The 23,157-nt window shown below is 37.3% G+C and overlaps 1 protein-coding gene across 1 annotated transcript in view; it reads right to left on the bottom strand.

Moving 5' to 3' along the window:
* The window catches only part of SEMA3A (semaphorin 3A), a 234,928-nt gene that overhangs the window by 163,124 nt on the left and 48,647 nt on the right, over positions 1-23,157 (bottom strand). The gene's annotated exons all lie outside the window — the stretch shown is intronic.

The raw sequence follows: 23,157 nt of genomic DNA on the forward strand, positions 1-23,157 counted from the left end.
CCCCCCCGCCCCTCCACCCGCTTCCCCTTCCCCGGCTGTCACAGCACATGCAATGAAAAAAAAAAAAAGAAAAAAAAAAAAAAAGGAACACATCGCGGCAGAGATGAGAGAACAGAAACCTCCACCGAGCTTGGGGAAAGGCACGGAGCTAGACGTTTCACCAGCTGTTTCGTGTCATTGTCCAGGTTGTTGGGTTTGGGATTTTTTGCTTGATTTGGGTGTTTGTTTGTTTGTTTTATTTTTTACTTTTAAAATTTCATTTTACGGGTCTAATCAAAAGATGCGCGTCCCCCCTTTAAAAGCAACAGCGCAACACAACCCTCAACGTTGCTACCCACATAAATAACAGCTCCTTCCCGTAGCGTAATCCTCTTCGGGTTGGTCCCAGTTAAAAAACAAGTAACAAAGTCTCTCCATCAGCCTAACTTTACAACTGAAGCTTTTAAAACCTTGTTAGGGAACGTTGGTCTAACCCCTCCCGTCCTCCCCACCTCCTGCACTACTCCAATTCAGGAAAAGAAATTCCTAGTAAAACCCACTTCAACAATCAGTTCAAGACATGGACAGGTCTAGAGGGGCTCGTAAATTACACCGGCGTATTCTCTGAAGTGTTCTTATGAGTTGAAAATGTTCCAAACCTCCCGATTTCTAGGGCTGTGATTATTATAATATATTTTTAGACAATGAAACTAGATAGTGATTTTTGTTTGTTTGTTTAAACAAAAGGATACACAAAATCCCCAGAGGTCTTTAAGGAGCTGTAAATATAAACATATAAGCAAACTTAAGCTCTCTCCTCCCACACATTCAAACAACCCCCTTCTAGTGAGTGATAGTGTACTAAAATTTCCATACTGTGCTGAATATCAATGTAATGTGCCTTTTGGAATGTAATGTCTTACACAGATATGTACCCTGTATTACACTCCTAATGCTGTATTGACAAAAACGCTGGCAATTGACCTTTATAAAACATTGGCATCATTAAAGGAAGTGTGATGACCTCTATTTCATTCTATGGTTTTCCAGAAAACAGAGTATGTGAGTACTTTGTGGTGACAGAGGCTATGGCATTTCTGTGAGAGTCTCTTCCTTCCTTTTATCATTATTTACTGTGGCTTGAAAACCAGTTATCTAGTCCTACTGATGGTGACCACACTACACCCTGAATTTTACAGAACACAGCATCTCTTTTCTGTGTTCAGACCCAGCTACTAAACCAGCATTTGGGAAATAGTTTTAAGTTTAAAACTGAAGTTCATAGTTGAAAAAGCGGGTGTCAGTATGGTTCTAATTAAAATGTAAAGACTCATGCAGAACAAGGCTTGATGCTATAGTAAAGCAAGGGCTAAAGTTCTGTCATTGCTGCTTTCATTGCTTAATATTCACACACCAGTAGAAAAGAAGGGGCTTTTCCCCCCTCTCCTTTTTAACAGATTCTTCTGCTTCCTGAGCTTAATTCATTAATCCCGTGGCATTGTATCTGCCAGATTCAGCAATTCTATTGATCAGCAGCATTGTTAAGAAAAAAAAATAAAAAAATAATGTTGATTTTGGTCATTCCCACACTTGTTATCCTGAGCATTTTCATGCTCCAGGCAGTGGATTAGAGCTCCAAAATGACAAGAGACGCCTGTCTGTTTTCCATGGATTACTTGCTACAGACATTCACTCTGCAAAGGAATTCATGTCACTTTGAGATTATTTGGAGAATTGGCCTAATGAATTATCCTTTTGTATTGAGCAAACAATTAGAAACAAAACACAAAAGATGCACCATTTTCAGGACTTTATAAAGCACATCATTTTACAATGATGTTGTTACACTCAATTTACCTCTAGTTGCATAAAGAAGGCACAGCTAATTTTTTTTCTTATAAGGAAAAGATAATACAAAGCTAAAAGTCTGTCTTTCTCATGTATGATGAATGTGTAACACTCCAGACTATTTTATGTCAATCAAACAAGCAAATCACATCCCCAGTCAATATATATTTTCCTCAGAAAAATGTGTGGATTAAATACAATGAATACTGATTTATCCAAGATTGCATCTGAGAGATATGATACAGCGTTATTTGAGGAGAGATGAGACTTTTTGCATCCTTCATGAGAGAGACACTTGCTTTTTGCCTTCCTCTGTGGGATACACCATCTTAAAGACACTGGGAAGGGTAAAACCTGATCCTCCTGCTATTTAGCTCTAAGTAGTGCTAATCAGCTAGTCAGGAGAGCATATGCTACACCCCCTTATAAGGAGAGGGGCAATGGCAGTACTTCAGTGGTGCTTGAAGAGGCTTTATATCTCAAAGGCACCCATTGCCATATGGTGCTTTTGCCAAGGCGAAACTGGGCTCTGCTTGGAAGGAATGATTTGGCCAACACTCCTACTGCAAGTGCCAGAAACATCAACTCTGGGAATTTAGGGTGAGCAACAACTCACTTTCAAATAAAAATCTATTCACCTTTTTTCTTTGGTCTTTTAAAAGAGATCCAGCTGCTGAGTTTAGAGAGAGGCAAAAAGTAAAATCCAATTCTTCATATAATACCCTTATCCCCTGAGGAAATGAAGACCACAGTTACCATCTTAATTAATTATTCCATTATTGTGCTGCAGGTTCACAAGGAATAACAATTCTTCTGCATCTTTTCCCATATTTGTTGCAGATTCTATTTTTATTTTCTGTAATGGTATATATATGACATTCTATATATTTTATGTTTTATGTTTCAAAACCCAGATAGATCCTTGTGGGTTCTTTTTAACATTTCTGCTCTCATGCTGTGTTGCATTATGATTTGAAGGTTTTTTTATACCACGTTCCAATAGGTGCAGCAACTTCACATTGATAGATCCCACAAAAAATTATTTTCAGATATTTCTGGGCTTTCCCTGTTAACTATCCATTCAGAATTACTCTTTCAATCACTTAAAAGTTGACATAATTTTGGCGCATCATTCTTATTACTCAGAAATAGTATTACTTGACTCATGATTACTTCAAACCTTGCTGCTGCTGTGATTTTTATACTTAGAAGCTCTTGAAAGCTCAACTGTTTTAAGAAAGTCTTTAGTGTGCTTTAGAAATTTACTTATGTTTTCAGAATTGTTTCCTGTGTTTTGGATGAGTCATTAGTTGTTTATATTCATGTCATCATGTCCTTCTCAGAATTACGCAGGAATTACCAGAATCCGTTTTTGACACTCACTACTAATCCAGTAATTTTTAGGGAAAGATTTCTTGGGTTGAGTGTGCAATTTCTGGTTAAAGTCAGATAAAGAAAACCCTCTCAGTCTGTATCTTATTGCTAAAAACCTCCCTAGAGAGCACACTCCTGCAGGAAATGTAAAATCTTAACTCCCTGTGATTTTCTTTCATAGAAGGTGAATTGCTTGATAAGCAGAATATTTACAGTTCTGCAAAGGGTCCCTTTGAAATTGTTCCAGTTCTACACATAATGATACTTGAAAAATACTTTCAAATAACTCAATAATTGTTGGCCCAAAAGGAGGCTCAGTCTAGAAACCAATTATAAGTGCAGTTGTCATGTGATGTGCAAGAGACCTAGAATGCAGTGTCACAACATAGGGACTTCAGAAGCAAAATCTCATTTAAGAATATCCAGGCATCATCTACCACATTTCCCTTTTCTGTCACTACCTGCCACTCTCTCATTTGGGACACTACAGACTTTTTGTGGGGACATACTAGAAACATGGTGAAGAAGAATGTTTAAAACTAGTCCCTGTGGGCATATGAAAGGGGTTGTTTTTCACGCAGATGAGTGAATGCACCAGCTAATTGAGTACAAAGGACCATCAAGTGGCATTGGGGAAAAGCAACAATACAGAGGAACTTCAGATGTTGGTCTTACTCCTGAAGGCAACATGTAATGAAGGTCTACCTCTAAGTTCAAGTCCTTTGCCTATATCAGACAAGAATCTAAACCTGGAATCTGTTTGACATAGAGCTTATTGCTGACACAGTTGTTCTTCTCTTTTTCTTGTGGAAGAAAAAAAAAAAGGAAGCAAACCAATAAAAGGCCTATACAAAGAAAAATGCTTCTGATAACCAGACCTGCTGAACTACATATCAGCTATTATTTTTACAGTGCTGATGATTATCACATTAACTCGAGAGGTTTTAAATAGCTGCTTCCATCTGTTTCTTAAAAGATTTAAAATTCTGTGGAGCATCACTTTTTGAGTTCTGAAACAATCACAGAGCAAAGCTACTTAAAAATGTACCAGCAAAAAGAGATATGAAGGTGTAGAGTTTAAAATTTTATCAAACTGATGTTATGAAAATCACAGGCTTGCATCTAGATCTGGAAATATCCTTGATGTTGGAAGTCTAGACATGTCTTTCCCCAGCACTCCCTTGGGCTATGTTGCATTTGGTAGCCTTATTCAAATCTCTTCAATCTGCATAAATCTGTAACATTTTTTATTATTGTATGTGATTGGGTTGCTAACCAGACCAGTCAGTATCTGCATTCTCTCAATAACACTGCATCTTACCATCTTGTCACAATCAACTTTTCCTTCATTTCTCAGGACTAATGAGACTATATTCTGTGTGATACTTGTACTTTTGGCAGCATAATGGAATCTGTATCAGTATGATGTGTTTTATTCACAATGCTTTCGGGTCTATTAAACACCTCATCAAATTCTTCAAAAATTTTCTTTGCATCCTGTACTGTAGACAGGTTATATGCCCGTCTGAACAGCAACATTTTCAGATTTCTCTTCAAACCTAAACAAACCTCTTCTATTCCCTTGGCCTCTGCTGCCTGATGTTCATCTCATACACAGATGTGTGGCAACTGTGATACCCAGAGCCATGGCAAGAAACCCACCTTAATATCTCAATGTTGGGTATGCGACTTTCATAAGAGTTACAAAAAGTTTATTTTCCACAATTCCTGATATGGGCCAGTAGCTTCTGTTTCCAATGGATTAACTCTAGTGTACTCATCCAAATTGAACAAAACTTCCAAGTCTTTTAACTTCCCCATACAGAGACTTCCATCCCTCTAATTGCTTATGTTTATTGGCTCTTGGGCCTTCACTGAGGAAATACTGGACATATGGGTTTTTTTACAGGAGATGAGGGAAATGCAAAGAAATATTTGATGTTCTAATTCTTCAGAGGAAAGCCAATTTAAGAAAAATCATTATAAAGAGAAAACCAAAGCAACAGCAGCCCTGAAACTTTTGGCTCCTTAAATCCTATTCCAGGCCTGATGTGTTGAACTTTGTTGAGGGAAGTCTAATCAAGCCAGAAGGTCTCCCCCAAACAACCAGCTGCAGAATCACTTGCTCCTCTAACCCAAAAGATTTTGTGGTTGGTGGATCTCTGAAAAGATGGATAATAAAGCAATCCTGCCCTCTTCCCCACTGCTGGATGGAGAGACAACTTGCAAGGTGTGTTACACACAAATGCGTTACAGATTCAGCTCCTTTGGCATTCAAATCCAGTTTGAGCTTTTATCACCCATATTTTTTCTGAACTGGGACAACTGACAATACATAAAATATTTTCCTGCAAAAAAATCAACAAACTACTATAATCAGAAAAATAAGGTATAGATAAATACAAAAATATGGTTTTCAGGATTTTCTGCTTGTCTTTGAAAGTCCTCTTGTATTCTGACTTGCATCTTTAGACCCCTGTATACCTTTCAAGGCCTGAGCCCAAGGCCACACACTGAGACACGACAAGAAATTGATCTCATGTTTCTCATGTACTGTGCCAACAGTCCCATCCTTACCTCTTCATTTTTCATGGTATGCAAGTCATTCCTGTCAGCCCTAAAAGTCCCTCCTTATTACTCCGTATGCAGAAAATCCCCAGTTCTATTGTATCTGGGATCCATCATGGCCAACCTTTTGCCCCATGTAATTTTGCTTAGTAACCTTTACTGCCAACTGTCAAAGACTTGAAAGACACAACACTATCTTCTGTGCCACCCATTCATCACAGACTTTTAAATACTCCAGGTGAATTGCAGCAAATTACAAACTGGAAGTGTATGCAACATCTTCTATGATCATTGTTCTTTTCTGGACTTTTTTTCTTCTCTCCCTGCTGTTTTTTTTTTTTTCTTCTTAAGCTGAGTGGTTCATTAGTATATGACAAAGATATAAGACCAATTAAACTGTAACCACCGACTGTCATCTTCATACATCTGCCCTATTTGACTTTCTAGACTGGAAAACTTTTTAATGAGGATGTTTTTTTCATGGACAAATTACAAGTCTGATTCTGTTGAACAGAGTGTGTGGGTGCAAATTGTTTTTGGAAGATCAAACAATATCACATAAAACATAGGGGCTAAACAGTCATTTTATGGCTTCTGATGCCAAAACTGATAGGTATTTAATCACTACTCAGATAGCCTGGAAACTGGGAATGGTAAGTAAACTGTGATAGCTTAGGAAAACTTGGTTGAGCTTTCAATAATTTGACCTCTGGGAATGCTATTAGAGTCAGCAATATGTAGAAGTGTGTGCTAGAAGAGGAGAGGGAGGGGAATTCAAAGAAAAACAAGCTCTAAGAAAGCATTAACTAACTCTTTCCCTTTCTGAGTCCCCAGTGAGTAGGGATTTCAGCGGGGAGGGGAAATTTATCCCTCCTCTAGACTGAATTTGTAACTATTTCAGAAAATCTTTATACTACACTATTTTTCTATTTGCTTCTCTGACATCAGACTTCATGATATTTTAGGCAGGTAAATCTAGACATAGAAAAGAAAGATTCCTTCTATCTCCTGAAGTGTTGAAATCCAAAACAAATTTGGGATGGAGTTGAACCAGTTAGTCACATAAATCTTGTTTGTGGAAATCCAAACATAGGTTGGACACATGCACACACATATATCATTAGAGCAATTCTCTAGGAAAATAGCTGAAAACCCAGCTTGTTTTCTGTTACTCAGGCATTCTAGAAGTATTTCAAATGCTTTGACATTTGTATATGCATACCAGAGAGAACGACTACAAGGAGCATCAAGTAATAAACATTCCTGACTCTACAATGAGGATTTTACACCAGACCTTGGTCTTGAGTCAAACCCAAGTCTGAACAGTTGCAGTCAATCTTCTCTCTTTTCTCTCCAAGCAGGGTATGAAGCTGCAGTTTCAGTGCTCAGATCTCCTTAGAGCACCTCACCCAGTCCCTGAGGACTAACAGCAGTGGTAGACGTGGTAAAAGTGGCAAAGATGGCCAGATGTGGGGAGGAACACTGCACCAAGTCAGTTTGACAGCTCATTGGAGATCATATGATAATGGAGACCTGCTGACACTGTACAACATCTTTTTTCTCTCTCAGAGCCTGCCCTGTTCCCTGTAACTGGGTAGTAGGACAGACAAAGATGCTGGTAATGCCAGTAAATATTTCCCACGACAATGGAAATTCTTAATTCTGGACCAGAATTAGCTACTTGACAATACCTTAGTGACTTGTGATCAAACTAGGAAGGAAAAAAATTATATACCAATAAGCCAGGTTTTCTATGATTGCAAAGTTGTTTAATTAAAACATATGTTATATTATACCAAAATAGTAGTGGAAAAAGGCCAGACTCATATATGCACACTATCTATCTATCTATATACACATAGAAACAATACATATTGTATATTGATAGTATAACATAAAACTAGCATAATTAGGCACCTTCATTTCCCCTGGCATTTTACAATGTCTCACAGATGAATCCCTCAGGTTTTCTTTTTTGTTGAGCGTTTTTTTTTTTCTTCTTCTTTTTGTTTAAAGCTTATATGCATCATGTCCTGGTTTCATGAATTTCTCAACCAAATTCCTGAGTGTTTCTTAAAGCTTTACATAACAACCTTATAAACCATAAATAGGTCTATTAAGGTTGCTTTTCTTCTTTCTTTTTTACTTATTTTTCTTTAAGTTCATCTCTACCTTCTAGTGAAACAGAATGAAAATATGTTCATAAAGACAAAAATTCCATTGTTTATACTGATCAGCACAGACTAGGCAGTGAGGGGGAAAAATCAAGGCATCTGTTGAATACAAATGAAGGCAGCAGGTTGATGCGTGAGTAGTTAGGTTCTAAAGCTGCTTGTCATTCACTTCTAGCAACTGAAACCTCACTCTCTTCCTCTCCCCACTCCACCATGGGACAAAGTTGAGGAAAATACTGTGACTCCAGGAAGGTGATTTTACATGAAATTGCAAAAGCTGATGGACACAAGCTCGGTCTTTACCCACTTGCAGCTGTGTTCCACCGCAGACCTAAGTTTACCAATTACATTTTTGTTCTAAACACACCCTTTTAGCTGCTGATAAAGAGCCTTGAAACTATTTGCGTGATGTTGCTAACGACAGGGAACAGTGTACCTAAACCTAGAATTAGTGTCCTTAAAGGTTTTATTATGATGGCAAAACCAACTGTTAGGAGAGCTACCTTGTGCCCAAAAGGTCTATATTGTGCTTCAGCAACAGGGGTTTTCACAATAAATTGTGAACATTGGAAGGAGAAGAGGAAAAAAACAACACCCCAGACTTCAAATGAATCTTACTCCCCATTTTTCTTCCAAAGTGTTGAGCGATACATGACATCATATGATGTGCGGTAATTCCCCCTTCTCTGTTTTGAAGGGAATAAACAGGTTCTATTTCTGAGAAAATGTACGAAAGCCAAGTCTTACTGTCAGTTACCCTGATGTCAGTCCCAAGCAAAAACAATTCAAATGCAATTCCTCTGGATTCACACTGATGTAACGGAGAACAGAATGTGGTGCTTGAAAAAGCAGCTGTCACCTTATGGAAAACTTTATGAAATATCTTATTTGGAAACAAGTGTTTTTCTTTGCAGTGTATTTCCCTGTACTTCTTCTCCTTCGTTCTTTCTTTCTGAGGACAGTGTTTTAAAACAGAATGACTGTTGTTTCCTAAGAATTTATCTACTTCTGCACTTATTCCCCACCGGACATCATAATCCTCTGTTTGTGACATAATAATAATTTTTACAATGACCAATTGTGATACTACAAGCTAGGCTTAAAATCTGATCCAAAAAATGCCTTTTACTCTCATATCTTACATAACGTCATATCAACTTTCAGCTCAAGAGATAATAATTTCAACCAAGTGACATCAATTAAGGGAGTGGTACACTTGATATAACTCCCTAGAGATAAATCCCTCCATAGTTTACATTTTTATGATTTGACCTCTAAAAACATTTCCACTTTCTACCCACTGCTCGTTTATACAAGTCTAATGATTTTGCTGAAGAAAACGTTACATATACTGTTCAGTCCAGTCTCCCACAGGAGTTAAAAGTCGCAACAAACAGGAGCTTAAGAAAAGGAAAATCAAATGCAAATATATTTCTCATGAATTGTTCAATGAATTTCAGATACCATAGTGATTTATGTGAATAACTTGCAAAGCAACATCCTTCTTGACAAGCGCTGAGTGAGTACCCTTCCAAAGTTTGCAGTCTTATGTTTGAGGATACAGTTTCATCCTGTATTTTTACTCTGAAATTCAGTGGTTTCTCTGTTCATCCTACCATCTTTGGCAGCTTTAACTGGAGTTATTCATGGGTTCCAAATTATGCACATGCTTTTCTGGATCTGTGCCCAATGTGTGTTGAAATTTTGTAAAGACTAGGACAGACAGCACAATCCAGAATCAGAGAGAGCCAATTTTTTGCTCTTTAGTGCACTTCCAACTTTAGGGAAGGACCTCCAGGAAAAATAGTTATCTAGGCAAACAGGTTATCAGATGCTGCATAACCAAAACCTTACCTTCTTGACAGGTGAAAATACTTGAAAATCGAAGACTGTGCCCAGTCTTAAGCCTGATGACTAACCCAGCCAGATGCAGGACCAAGATTTCTAGAATTTCAAAGTTTCATGTTTATGGTAGACCATTATACAGAGCTGTAAATTATTTTTAACAAATATTAAACTCTGGATTGTTTAAATGACTGGATTTCAACATGTTTCCTCCTATAACATATTTCTAAGGAAATTGCTTCCTCAATTTAAATAGTTTTGCTTTTTGTAAGACACTAAGCATAAAAACCGACAGGTGAAAGAAATAAACTAATATTCTGTTAATAGTCTCTACTGCAATTGTTATTTTAAAGGTGCTATTTCTCATTAAAGATCCTGGAAGTTCCGACCCTTCCACAAGTTTTATCTTCCTAAGTCAAGAGAACTCTCAATTGTGAGAGAATTATTTTCTTCTTGGTAAAAATATATGGTAAAAATGTATGGTAAAATGTTCCATCTGGAGTGCCCAGCTATAGAACTGTAAAAGTATAGTTCTCTGTGCTATCATCTCCGTGAAAGCCATGTGCACACAAGATGAGTCTCATACACCATAAGATGGATCTCTGATGACATGAATTAGTATATAGCATGTGTTGCTTTGGAAAACTTTGTTTCATATTGAACACTAGTTGATGATACTCTCCAGTAATATCACATTACAAAACTGATTATAAAAATACCGCAACCACATTATGGATAAAGTTATTATCCATTCTGTTTGCCACACCAATGCCTTACCATGCAAATCCATCCTAGATTTATTGACCGCAAATTATTGTAGATGTGAAATAAATTAGTTGGAGAAAGAAGGGTATCTTTATGGCTTTCAGCACATCTCCAGTGGAATCAGCATGAAAAACGCAAAACCTATTTCAGTAATCTTTTCCAACGTTTTGTATATGCAACAGCCACTGCCTCAAAAGCCGTGCTTCTTCACTGATCATGTTTTCAAGACTCCTAAACCAAAGCTTTCAGTTTATGATAGAGATTATTAAGTTGTTTACTTGCTTATGTGTTTCGTTTTTTAACATGTTATATAGTTCAATTACTGGAAAGGAGAAGTTTGAGATGGTTCCTGTTGCTATTGCATGAAATTGGTCTGGGCTCCAGCCAAACTCAAGTCTCATTCTCATTAAGATGGAGACATTCAGATGAAAATTAAGACCCTTCTAATGAAATAGAAGTGGCAGGACACATTACCTTATTTATCTAGTTGTGCTTGCATGATTTGCTAGACCAGCAGTTATGACAAATGTTCTTTACACAATCTATTTTCAAGACTATTTCCATTAAAAGTAACATAATTGAGTACACTGCTTTGCTCATTGTTGAGATATGCTCCAATGTTTATATCAAACCAATTAAACTGTGTTGTTTTAAAGCAATAAAAATGGTTCTGTAATTGCCACATGTTCCTCTCTGCCATTTTCAAGTCTGGAGAGTAGGAAATAGTTTGCAAGCTTTCTGTGCGCACTATTTTATCCTCACACATTTGACCTTTTAACTTTATCTTGTGTTGATTTGTGATAAAATATTCTAGATCTTTTGTGTGTGTGTGTGACTGTAGTTCTTCTTTATCTTTTTTAACATTTAGAATAAAGATACCTAAAGTAATAGTGCTGTTACTATTATTTCAAACTTTTTCCTTGCTTACACATTATCGTGATTGTACCTACCACGCTACAAGTAAAAATCACTGAGCAGCTATGGTAAAGCAATGTCATTGCACACAATCACATCATTAACATACTCTTGGTGGCAGTTGAGAAATGTATTACACAGCTCCCTTTGACACATCTGCTTTTGTGCAATATGTACCATCATCCTCACAAACATGTATTAATTCTGAGTGCCTCCATCTGAACTAAATTAAAAGAGCCTGAATTTGAAATAATGGGTATCCTAAAAAGTGAATGCTATATTTGGAGGCAATTAAAGTTAGCTACCAGTTCTGGAAGCCTCTGGAAAGTATTATTTGTGGGTTTAAATTTGGGGCATTAAGCTATTTAGAATTCAATGCAATCTGTGTATGCAAGCAGATAATTAAGGAAGAGTCTCCTTTTCAATACCTGAAATTACAAGGAACGTATTTCTCTATGGACTTCTGGTATCTTCTGTGGAACACTTTCCTTTGCTTTCATATGTTTCCTTATGTGGTGTTTGTGAGACTCCCACTCCAGCTGTGGGTTCCTCAGCCCAGGAAGGACATAGACCTGTTGGAGTGGATTCAGAGGAGGGCCATGAAGCTGATTAGGGTGATGGAACACCTCTCCTACCTATGAGGAAAGGCTGAGAGAATTGGGATTGTTCAACCTGGAAAAGTGAAAGCTCCAGGGAGACCTTATTGCAGCCTTCCAGTTCCTAAAGGAACTGGAGAGAGCTGGAAAGGGATTTTTCACAAGGACATGTGGGAATGGCTTCAAGCTGAAAGAGAGTAGGTTTAGATTACATATTAGGAAGAAATTCTTGACCTTGAGCAACCTGGGCTAGTGGAAGCTGTCCCTGCCTACACCAGGAGGGTTGGAACTGGATGATCTTTTTGGTCCCTTCCAACCCAAATCATTCTGTGATTCTATAATTCATGCAAGATAGAGCAACAAAGGCCCATTCAAAGCTAATTTGGGGTAGAAGCAAGACATAGAAGGACTTAAGGGCATAGAGTTACCTACAAGGCTACCAGGGGTATTTGTTCACTCTAAGTGGCATGTATCAAGCTCCTTTGAGCATCAGGCTTTAATGGCACTTATATTACCTGCCTAGGAATAGCTCTGAATGTATGGAAACAGGTAGGAGAACATGTAGCTTATCGTTTGGATAGTTACATATATATATGTATAGTTTTTTTTCTGCAATATGGAACATCTTAAGACTACTCAACAGGCTGTGTGTTTTGAGGCTTAGGCTGTAGGGCTGAGATACAATAGTGTGTGACTGTGAGCTGTTATGCATCATCTGATTATGTGAACACAGCCTGTTGCTAGTTCATGGTAAAAATGTGTGAGCTCATACCTCTGCCACCAATGCAAAAAGCACGTGTCCCTTCTTGTGCCTCCACTGCACAGTAACTATTCACTGCTGAAGCCTTACTCCTGTTGATGTAGCACAACACAAAAACAATTTACCCATCACTGAGGATTCTAGTTGGAAATCTCATCAAAGGCAGGAGGGAAAAAAATGTAGAAAAGAATTGGTAAAAATCCCCAAAACCTAGTGAAGTTTTCTGAGTTCAGAGGCTAAGTGGTGGGGAGAGAAATTGAAGCTCTTTCCGGAGGATGTTATGGTTAGTAACAGCATTGAGCTGATATTTGTACTATATCCTTTATATTCTTTAAGAGAAAAAAACCCCGAAAAAGCTAAATGATGGGAGAAACAGAGATACAAAGATGACAAAATTTTCTCATAAGATGTTATAAGCTCAAACCAATGTGAATATTACATATATTGTACCAGCCTGTGTCTCTGAGAGCTTTCAAATTAATGGTGGAAAGCACAATGTCAGGGCTCATATCTGTAAAGGAGAGGGCTGCTGCTGATACTGTGCTCCGTATGCACTTAGAGAGTGAGAAAAAAATAGGAAGAGGGCATACATTTTTATCAGCTGCCATATTATTTTGCAAACAACCTATATTCATGGGCCATGCTGGACTGTAAACTCCATGTCTGTCCCTGTGAAGTACCCAGCTTTAGCCAGTGAAGACCTGACAGCAGATATCTACAATCATATAACAGTAAATTGAAGGCTTTGAACTCATCTGCTTGCATGAGATAAATAACTTTAAGAGACATAGTTAATGGCACAGTTATCTTCTCCACAAGTGGAAGAGTTGGCTGTGATCCACTTCCGACTTTGAATTTTTACTACCACAGTTAATATCAGATAAAAGCTCTTTTCAGGAACTAAGAAAATTGTGTTAGAGAGAGCAGGAGTGCTCTGCCTCCTTTACAGCAGTTGGGAGTTAGTGGATGTGCTGTAATTTAATTTCTGCAATATTTGCTGGGACAAGTCTCATTCCAGAAGGAAGCCTTTGTTAGGCACATGTAAACCAGAATATCAGCAGTGTCTGGAACAGGACAGGTTAATGTTATAATAGTGATAAAGAAGTAACACAAACTTCAGCTCAGAACAGCCAATAATATGGGTTGCAGATCGTCGGTCAGCTAAGGAATCTGGCCAAGGCAGATGGAGTTTATCATTTAAAGGATTTTCTTGTACTTTTTCTGTGACAACAATTCACACTACAAAAAAAATCTGTCATAACAGTGATTGTCAAAGGAGAAACAAAAACTGCACAACCATAAAGAATGTCTTATGCTGTATTACCAGAAGGTGATGCATCCACAAGAAACTTAGTAAACAGGACAAGATTTACTGTATACACTGCTATCTATGTCTGTGCTGCTTCTTTCTATGTATTTAAAAGGATTCTTCAGTGAGTAATAAATTCCCTGTCAAAAACTAGCTTAACTTCACTGAATTTGTTTTTATGAAGAACATTTCACACACTCCATTTCACCTATTTTTCAAAACTAAAAATATTTCCTGAATGTCTCTGGAACATGAAGAGTCACTTCAGGAGAAAAGAAAATCATATCTAGATTCTCTTTTCCTACTATGTTTCCACAGTTTCTTTATTTCTGCTCTGTGTTTCTACTGTTCACAGGTGAACAGCCTCCAGGGCTGGGGAGGCAGATAGTTAAAAAAATCAAAAATAAATAAATATTCCTGTCTTCTACTAACACCCTTTGGAACATGGGCTGTTTCGCAACAAATAAAGTTCTTTGAGTAATTATAGGAAATTAATCACTATTTTTGTTAGAGTTTTGTATGAATTTCAGCCTTTAGTTACTTTTATTTAAAATGTGTATGATATATTCTCTGTAACATTTTTTTGGAAGCAAAGAAAAAAGCTGCGTGAACTGTTTGCTGATACTATGGAAATGTAAAAAAATGGAATACTACTGTCAGGTGATATCACCTTAATGTAATGAATAATAGTAGTTAATAATGTATATCATGGAAATCTGATTGCTTGAGTAAAAACTGTCTTACAGTTTTACTTTGAAAAAAAGAGGTGGATACTCTGTTCATTTGCTTGTGGAGATGGCTCTGAGATATGAACATAAAACATATCAGGATTAGAAGGTTGATCCTATTTATGCTCAGGAGAAATAGTGCACCTGGCATTTGCAAGAGCAGTAGGCACAGTAGGAAACTGAGATACCTGAAAAGAAGACCAAAAACATCACAAAAATTATCAAAGTTGTGATAAATAGTACCATCAATACCTGACAGCCCCATCCAGGTAGAGGCCTCCTCCCAGCCACCATGAAGCTTCTGAGGCTGCCCTGAATAATCTGTGTATTGATTGCATTTACTAATACCCCAAATCACATGACCAGAAAGGAATCACATGCAGTACTTGAGCCAAAGAAATTTGGAATAACTACGAGCAGTACAGCAACAAAAGCTGAATAAGTGGGTAAACTTAGGAAGGAAGAGTTCTTAAATTGGCTTCACATTAAATGTTCTCGCTCTACACAATGAGACTCATGAGTCATTTAAACATGTATAGCTGAGCAAAAGCACAAAAGTTTTTAAGGGAGGGAAGATTTTTCAAAATAAACATAGAAGAAAATCAATGTTTTTAGCTTTGGCAGAATAATCAGCAGTGATATCAGAGTTCATATAGTTTGTTTGCCCAAAGCTTGGCTAAGTTTTTCCTCCCAGCAATGTCTTGGGGTGGTAAAGATTAGTAAGTAAAGATTAGTCAGTGAAGTTTTTAGTGAGAGTGATTCCCCTATCACCCTTGTGAGAATAACTCCAAGCAAAGTATGTTTTCCGAGAAGGTGGCATTCATGGAGCCGTCTGCCTGCTTTCCCTGCAGTCTTCTTGGATATATCTGAATATATGTCCCTGTCACCACTGAGCTGATGCAGCACCAGCTCCTAGAAGATGAGCAGTGAGAGGCCTTGGTGTGCTATGCTCCTTCTCCAGATATACTGTACACTCTTCCCAGGAATATCAGATTTATTATGCTAGCACAGAACCAAAGCACAGTGCACCCTCATTAAAACTGGCCTTCCTGACAAAAATGGATTTACAGACCACTTCTAAAATAATAATTACATTCATTATGCATATATTAAATGACATGACAGAGAGAATGACTTAAGACATTCTTGGGGAAGATAGAGATCTGGATCAGTGAATCGTCTGGGAATCCTTCTGCCTTACAAACGAGAAAACATTTTAAGGGGCCAGGGACTAGATGATATATTTCTTTAGGCTGTACATGGCTGGTTTATATAACACAAGTTGCACATCTGCACTACAGACAATATTAGGACCTGCCCAAGCAATGTTTGCTTTAGAAAAAAAAAATAAAACATTAGATAGCCATGATCAACAGCTCTGAGCTGTTGGAGTTTTGAAAAGAAATAGGGATTGTGACCCAAATCTGAATAGCCATAATGCAGGCTCTTTGTAGATATAATATATCCAGTGGAGATCCTAATACCATTAGGTATATGTGCAGTTTATAATAAAGCTGAGGTCATCACTAAAATGCCTGATGCTACAAAAAGTTTCCCAAGTTCTCAATACTAAATCATTTGTGATAAGTGTTCCTGCCTGAGTTAAACTGTGCAAAGAAAACCTAATGGCTATCAAAGAGAAAGAGATTCTAAAACTGATGGGTTTGTTAAAAGACACAGTAATGCATAGTTACTATGCCAGAAAGCAGAATTATTTTTTTCTACGAAAGTTCTAAGAAGGGCTCTGGCAGAGTCTACTCACAGTAGTGTGATTGAAAATGATCGGCACTGGTTCATGTATCACACTAACCACACTAACCACAAGGCAAAAATGAGCTTCAGTCTGCTCAAAAGGAGGCACTGACCTTAAGCAAAGGAAATAAGAAGCTTCAATTCATTCTTTCTAACTCTTAATGCCCTTTTAAAATGAAATTGGTCAGACATTATTTATTGCTATCAAAAGGGGATCTGACAAACCGTTCCAGCGTTTGAGGACCTGGAAATGATTAGTTTTTCAGATATAAAACTACATATTAAAACTGATAAAAAAGTGGGAAAGATTTAATAACTACAGTAACACTGTCTGTGTGAACATGAAGTGTAACAATGTCTATAACTAGGTTATGGAGTTTTCAACACATGAGCAAACTCCTCAGGTCTGGGATAGGTGAGGACTGAAATTGCCAGAATTACATCTGAGATAGAACTGGGGAAAGTCATCAGTCACCAGTATGGGATGATAGGATCAGAATTTTCCAAGAGCTTTTCAAGGCAGCCTATTCAGTCCTGGATGGGATTCTGGTTAAAGGAAACAACCTGGCAACTGCTAAAGTGTTACATGAATATGTATTCAAAAGGATACATAAAAGTCATCTGCTGGTCCAAAAACACCTTAGAAAAAGGGCAAAAATATTTTATAACAACCCAAAATGAACAGTGAAATGAAGAACATTGGCAGGGATTACCACATGAGCCAAAACTAAGTGAAAGAGTGATAAATTCATGCTAGAGATAAAGGAAAATCAGCACTGTGATGGAAAGCACACATAGATGATATTGCTTAAATTGGCAAGGACAAATATACTTGTGTTATAATATAATGCTGGCTTGCTAGAGATGACTTTTACAGAAAATACTGTAGCTGAACATGTAGCCATATGTACTAAATCATTTTTTGCTAAACCAGCTCTACGTCTAATAGATACCTATTACACAGTAAATTCTACCAGAATTTAGCTTGTGTTGTTTTAAGCTGTTTCAGTACAGGTATAGAATGCAATCCTTAATTGATATTATGCCTAATGCTATAGGTAAGCAAGAAAATGGTGCCAAAAAACCCCAAACCCAACCCAAAACACAAAAACCACCAAACTAATAAAAAAACCTGTTGAGTAATGCTCTTAATGATGCTAAGCATGACTAACTTGTGGAGTGTTACAATGAATCTACCATGAGGTACTGTTTGTTCCAGAGAAATAGAAAACGTGACCCAACATTGTCAGACTCAACACTAAAAGTAAAGAGACAAGAAAAATAAAAACTTACTTGGTGCCACTAAGAGAAATGATGATTTTATTAAAATGAAGAGAGAATTTGTTGTGAGAATAAGAGGTCACCAGTGTCATACTTTGGATGAAACTGTCCATCCAAACTGACACAAACTTTAAAGAAAGGGTAATGTCTTTACAATTCTTGGAGAAACATTTGAAAAGGTTGTTTTCCCTAAGGAATTGTCACTTGAGTAAGAGTTGCAGCAAATTGACATAGCGAAACCTGTGGGCATGGCATAGCCAAAAATAAATGGAACTGATAGTCCCAACAGGAAAGCATGAAGATTTCTGGGACAGCATGTCAGAGGCTGCTGGTCAGTTCAGAGCATTTACAACTAATGAATAATATATAAATAAAAAAGAGGTTATATATATTTGAAATTCTGTATTAAGTTAGTGATGATTCTGAATTTTTTTGATGTTTTGCTGTGAAAAGAAGACATGAGATTCTATGTTTTTAATAAGTCTTTTCACATGCCTGTTGAGCTAGTGCTAAATTTATATGGTGTCTCATATAAGTAGTACTACTCAGTTCAAAAACTCAGAAACTAAATGGTTCACAGTGTACTCAAATGTCTGGGCAACTCCAAAGGAATACAGCAGCAACAAAGAGCTGGGGAAATATCCTTATTTCTCATCTCTTCCCCATCTGAGAGTTTTAAGAAAAGCAGAAAAAGTAGGTGAACAGACTCAAATTCATGGTTGAAACATCAGCAACAGAGGAACAGGGGCAACATGAAAATAAAAATATCCAAGTGTCACCCAGACAACTCATTTAATCTTATCTAAATAATTTTCCTACACCTTTGATAATTTTAGAAATATTTAGTGCTGGTGCAGAAAACATTTGAAAAATGTTACTCTGACTTGCCTTTCAAACTCTTTCTATACTTTGTTTTCCCAATTACCTTTCTGTAGCATTAACATGACCAGGATAAGCTCCTTTGTGTAGCTTGAAGAATCAGTTTCTGCTTCTTTAAATCCAACTAATGGGTATTACTACTCAGAGATAGAGTAGATTAGATGGGCTCTTGCCTCTGATATTCCTGAGAATGAATCTTCAAGCCACTAACTTTATAAAGAAACATATTACTTACAGGCCTTTCATTCACTCTCATATCAGACTATGTCTTATCTCCTAAAAAAAGTGGGGTTTAGTCCAAGAGTCTAAAATATGCTATTATGCTACTTTCATCACCATCGTCGTCATATGAGCTGTGTTGTAAACACACCAAATATACTTGATCTGGTTGTAGCTTTTGCAGTTCACGTAGTTTACAGCTTTTATTCTGTTGTGAAAAGTCATGATGATCTCTTATCTTTGCTTCCTCAGATCATTAATAAAAATTCTACCCTTTCCTGGTTTCAGCTGGGATAGTGTTAATTTTCTTCATAGTAGCTGGTACAGTGTTGTGTTTTGGATTCAGTATGGGAATAAATGTTGATAACACACTGATGTTTCAGTCGTTGTTAAGTGATTCTTACTCTAAACCAAGGACTTTTTGGTTTCCCATGCTCTACCAGTGAGCAGATGCACAAGAAACTGGTGGGGGGAGGGAGCATGGCCAGTACAGCTGAGCTGAACTGGCCAAAGGGATGTTCCATACCACAGAATGTCATGGCCAGTATAGAAACTGGGGGGAGTTGTCCAGGAGCCTCCAGTCACTGCTTTGGGATGGTCAGTGAGTGGTAAGCATTTGTATTGTGCATCACTCACTTGTTTCAGGTTTTATTTCTCTCTCTCTTTCCTTTTCTTTATAATTACTATTGTTATTGTTACTGTTGTTGTTAATACTACCACAGAAGCAACCACATGGTACTTAGTTGCTGGCTGGGGTTAGGCCATGACATCCCCACTTTTCTGTTGTATAACCAGAATTTCAAAAGTGTATTTGAAGATGATCTGGTTACAGTTTAATGTGTGTATGTATGATAATGATACACCAAGTAGTATAGTGAAGATGATACCAATTGCATTTCATCTATAGCATAGCACCTTACTCATCTATTTCTATGTGGAGACAAAAAAATCCCACTACAGTGACTGAATAGCATTTTTTTAGAGTTGTGGCACACTTCAAGACTTCCTACCCTGACAATTGTGTTTTATCAATTCACCTGTATTGATTTCTTACTCATTTTCATCTGGGAATTCCATATTTCCATGGAGAATAAATTTAAAGCCATAAAACCATTATTGTGAGTCTTTCTTTGCTATTTTAACACTAATATGATACTTTGGAAAGGGAATGTTGACAGAGCTAACTAGTGTATTAAAAAATCTCCATGTAAAGACAACTTCAAAGAATTGTTCAATGACTAAGCTGCAAATCCTCATTTTCTTTTATTAACCTTCCAGACAGACATAGAATTTGCTGTAGTGTGAAATTAAGGTGATACCTTAAATTTTAAGTGCTCCTATTTATGTTAAAATCTTTATAATGTCTACTGTATGACCTAGGAGTTTGTTTAATCCTATTTATGACAGGTAAATGTCTGTTTAGAGAGAGGTAAAACAGACTGGGTATATTGGGATAAAATCTGAATCAAGGATTTTAAACCTCTCATGCAATCCTTAGCAACATTATTAATCCTAAGCAACTGACTTCGCAAATCTCATATCAAGGCAAAATTTTCACAGATGGTTAAGGAGAGTGTTTTACTTCATGGAGGGGGGCAATGGGTACTGCTGTGATACTGACAGTTTTTCCCCATCACTTTGGGTAGTGTGAACATTTCCAGTTGCCACCAGTAACACAAACAAACAAACGAACAAACAACTCCACGAGCCAAAAATGTTATCCAACTCCTGTTGTTCTGACTACAGAAGTTTCAACAGACTTCTTGTTTACTCAAATTATCATGAAAAGAATGTTCCTGTATAGCACTAGAAGACAAAAATAAAATCAGCGTGGTTCATACAAATTCATGTTTCTTACATTACATCAAGTTGAAAAACTGTCTGCTTTTGATTGCTGTGTTTTGCTATCAGTTGTATATTTGCTTTGGAACATAAGCTCTACAATGCCTTTGATGCCAAATGTATGGCAGGTGTATGCATGTGCTCTGCACAAACAGCGAGCAAACTAGGAACCTTGTTTGACAAAATAAGCAGACTAGTATTTAGGAAATGATGAGACAGTGTTTGAATTCTCACAGTGCCTTTAAAGAAGTTGGTGCATGTTACCTCACAAGCTTTAGTATGAAATGTAGGGTGGCTCTTCCATGGGGTCTAAGAAGGCTGGTGACACTATTCCCTACCTCCTTGTTCTCCATGCACTCAAAAACCAAGACTGTGCTTGCTCCTTTCTAGGACAGATAAGGAAAGAGATTGAATGTTACTCTAATGAGTATCAAGGTAACCTCTTTCTGCCCATGTTTGTAAATCTGATATTATGTACATCTTAATGGAATTCTCAAACAAGCAAAAGGACCACACAATTTGTGCTCTTATGAGGTATCTGATTGCAAAGCACAGAGATACAGGCCACGTCTGCCATAGCTGATTCAGTATTCACTGCCCTTATGTGCTTTTCCTGTTCTCAAAACTCCAAGTTTACTTGACATTAAATCTAACCTTAGCTCTTTCTTCCTTGTTTTTAACTTGTACTGGCTCAACCATAAAAAAGGACAAAAGCTAAATTCGGATAAGCAGAAACTCATGATTCTCTAACAGGACCGATCCATGATGCTGATACAAAGCTCCTCTCATGTCAGCTATTGGGGTCACCTGTGTGCTCAGAGATAATGTTGAATCACAGAGAAAGAAGTGGTGAAGTGATATACTGTGTTGAAAGTGGCTCAGCAGGTAATCTATGTTATCAGCTTTGCTCCGAAATGACATGAAGATAAGCACAGTGCCCAGGTGGATTTAGGATCAAGCGTGCTACTCCCCAGGGGGATTTTCACAGTCAGACTTGCTTGACACAAGGGTGTAAGTGTAGTGAAGACCCTCCACTTTGCAATGTTGAGGATAAAAACCATCCTTTCCCCGCGCAACTTAATGAGGGTTGCCCTTCTCACATATTTCAACCACAATAAAAAAAGAACAGGCAAATAAACAGGTATATTTTGACTTAAGAAATTCTAATTGCAAAACTTCCATAGACTTCTGAAGCATAGATGAAATAAGACTTTGCATATTCTCTTGCAACTCACTAGAAGGTATAGTAAGTGGGTAGTTATTCAGGGATGTAGAAGCCTATGGAGTCCAAGAAGAATCCATGGATCATACCTGGCATTCAGGGATACTGAGCTGATCAACTCTCCAGGAAACTTCCAAAGTTAGAAATAAGTCCTTAAGATGTACTAAAAAAGAAGTTCTCCATGACCTATGAGTCATGACACAAATGTGCTTTATGCCTTGATATTTCATTCTACAATGGTTTTTATTATGGAACAATGAAGCAAGTCATGACCAAAACTTTAGTCATTAACTCTTTTCTGATCTACTATCATTTTGGAAAGTGGTGACCACATGATTCATATATATAATGCCAAAACGGGAGCTGCATGAATGTTAAATTATTTACCATGTTCACAGACTGTCAGATGGGGCAGATAGCCAGCTTTTCGAAATAATCGCAAAGACATCAGCACAGCTGTATCATATTTTCAGCTTGTACTCCTTTACTACTGCAACCAACATCCAGTGTTCTCAACCAATGCTCTTTTTGATGAACATGGGTTTCAATTCATATTTCTTCTCACTATAAATGAAAGGAGAGGAAAAAACAGTGTGACTGGCTAGTCTGATCTGTAATTTCCTCTCAAGCAATATTGTAAAAATGTCCTGTTTGCAAAGCAGGAATAAATGAAGAAGGTGATAAACAACGAGCACAGAAGTGCTACATGGATGACACAAATACATGAAGGGCGTAAAGTAATCGTGAGAAATAAGAAGAATGAATTAGAGTGATAACACATAATCAAATTCTCTTTTCAGTGTTTTCTATCTCATTTCACCTAAGTGTGTTGAGGTCATGATTGTCTATCATTAAAGGATTTAATACCTTTATTGTAGCCAACCTGCTTCAGTTGTTATTTATCAATCTCTTTAATTAATAAACAAATTGCCGGCCGCATTGTCTTGGAAATGCTTCGAAGTATTCCCAGATTATAAAGTAAGAAAGCACATTGGCAGAAATATTACAGCTTAACACAATGCAATTCTGTTACTGATAATATAGAAAACAAATCTATCACTATAACTGTTCCACCACCCACACACCCCAATAAGGAACAAG

This window comes from Corapipo altera, unplaced genomic scaffold (assembly GCF_003945725.1).
Source record: "Corapipo altera isolate COAL_440 unplaced genomic scaffold, ASM394572v1 1b, whole genome shotgun sequence".
Taxonomy (NCBI): domain Eukaryota; kingdom Metazoa; phylum Chordata; class Aves; order Passeriformes; family Pipridae; genus Corapipo; species Corapipo altera.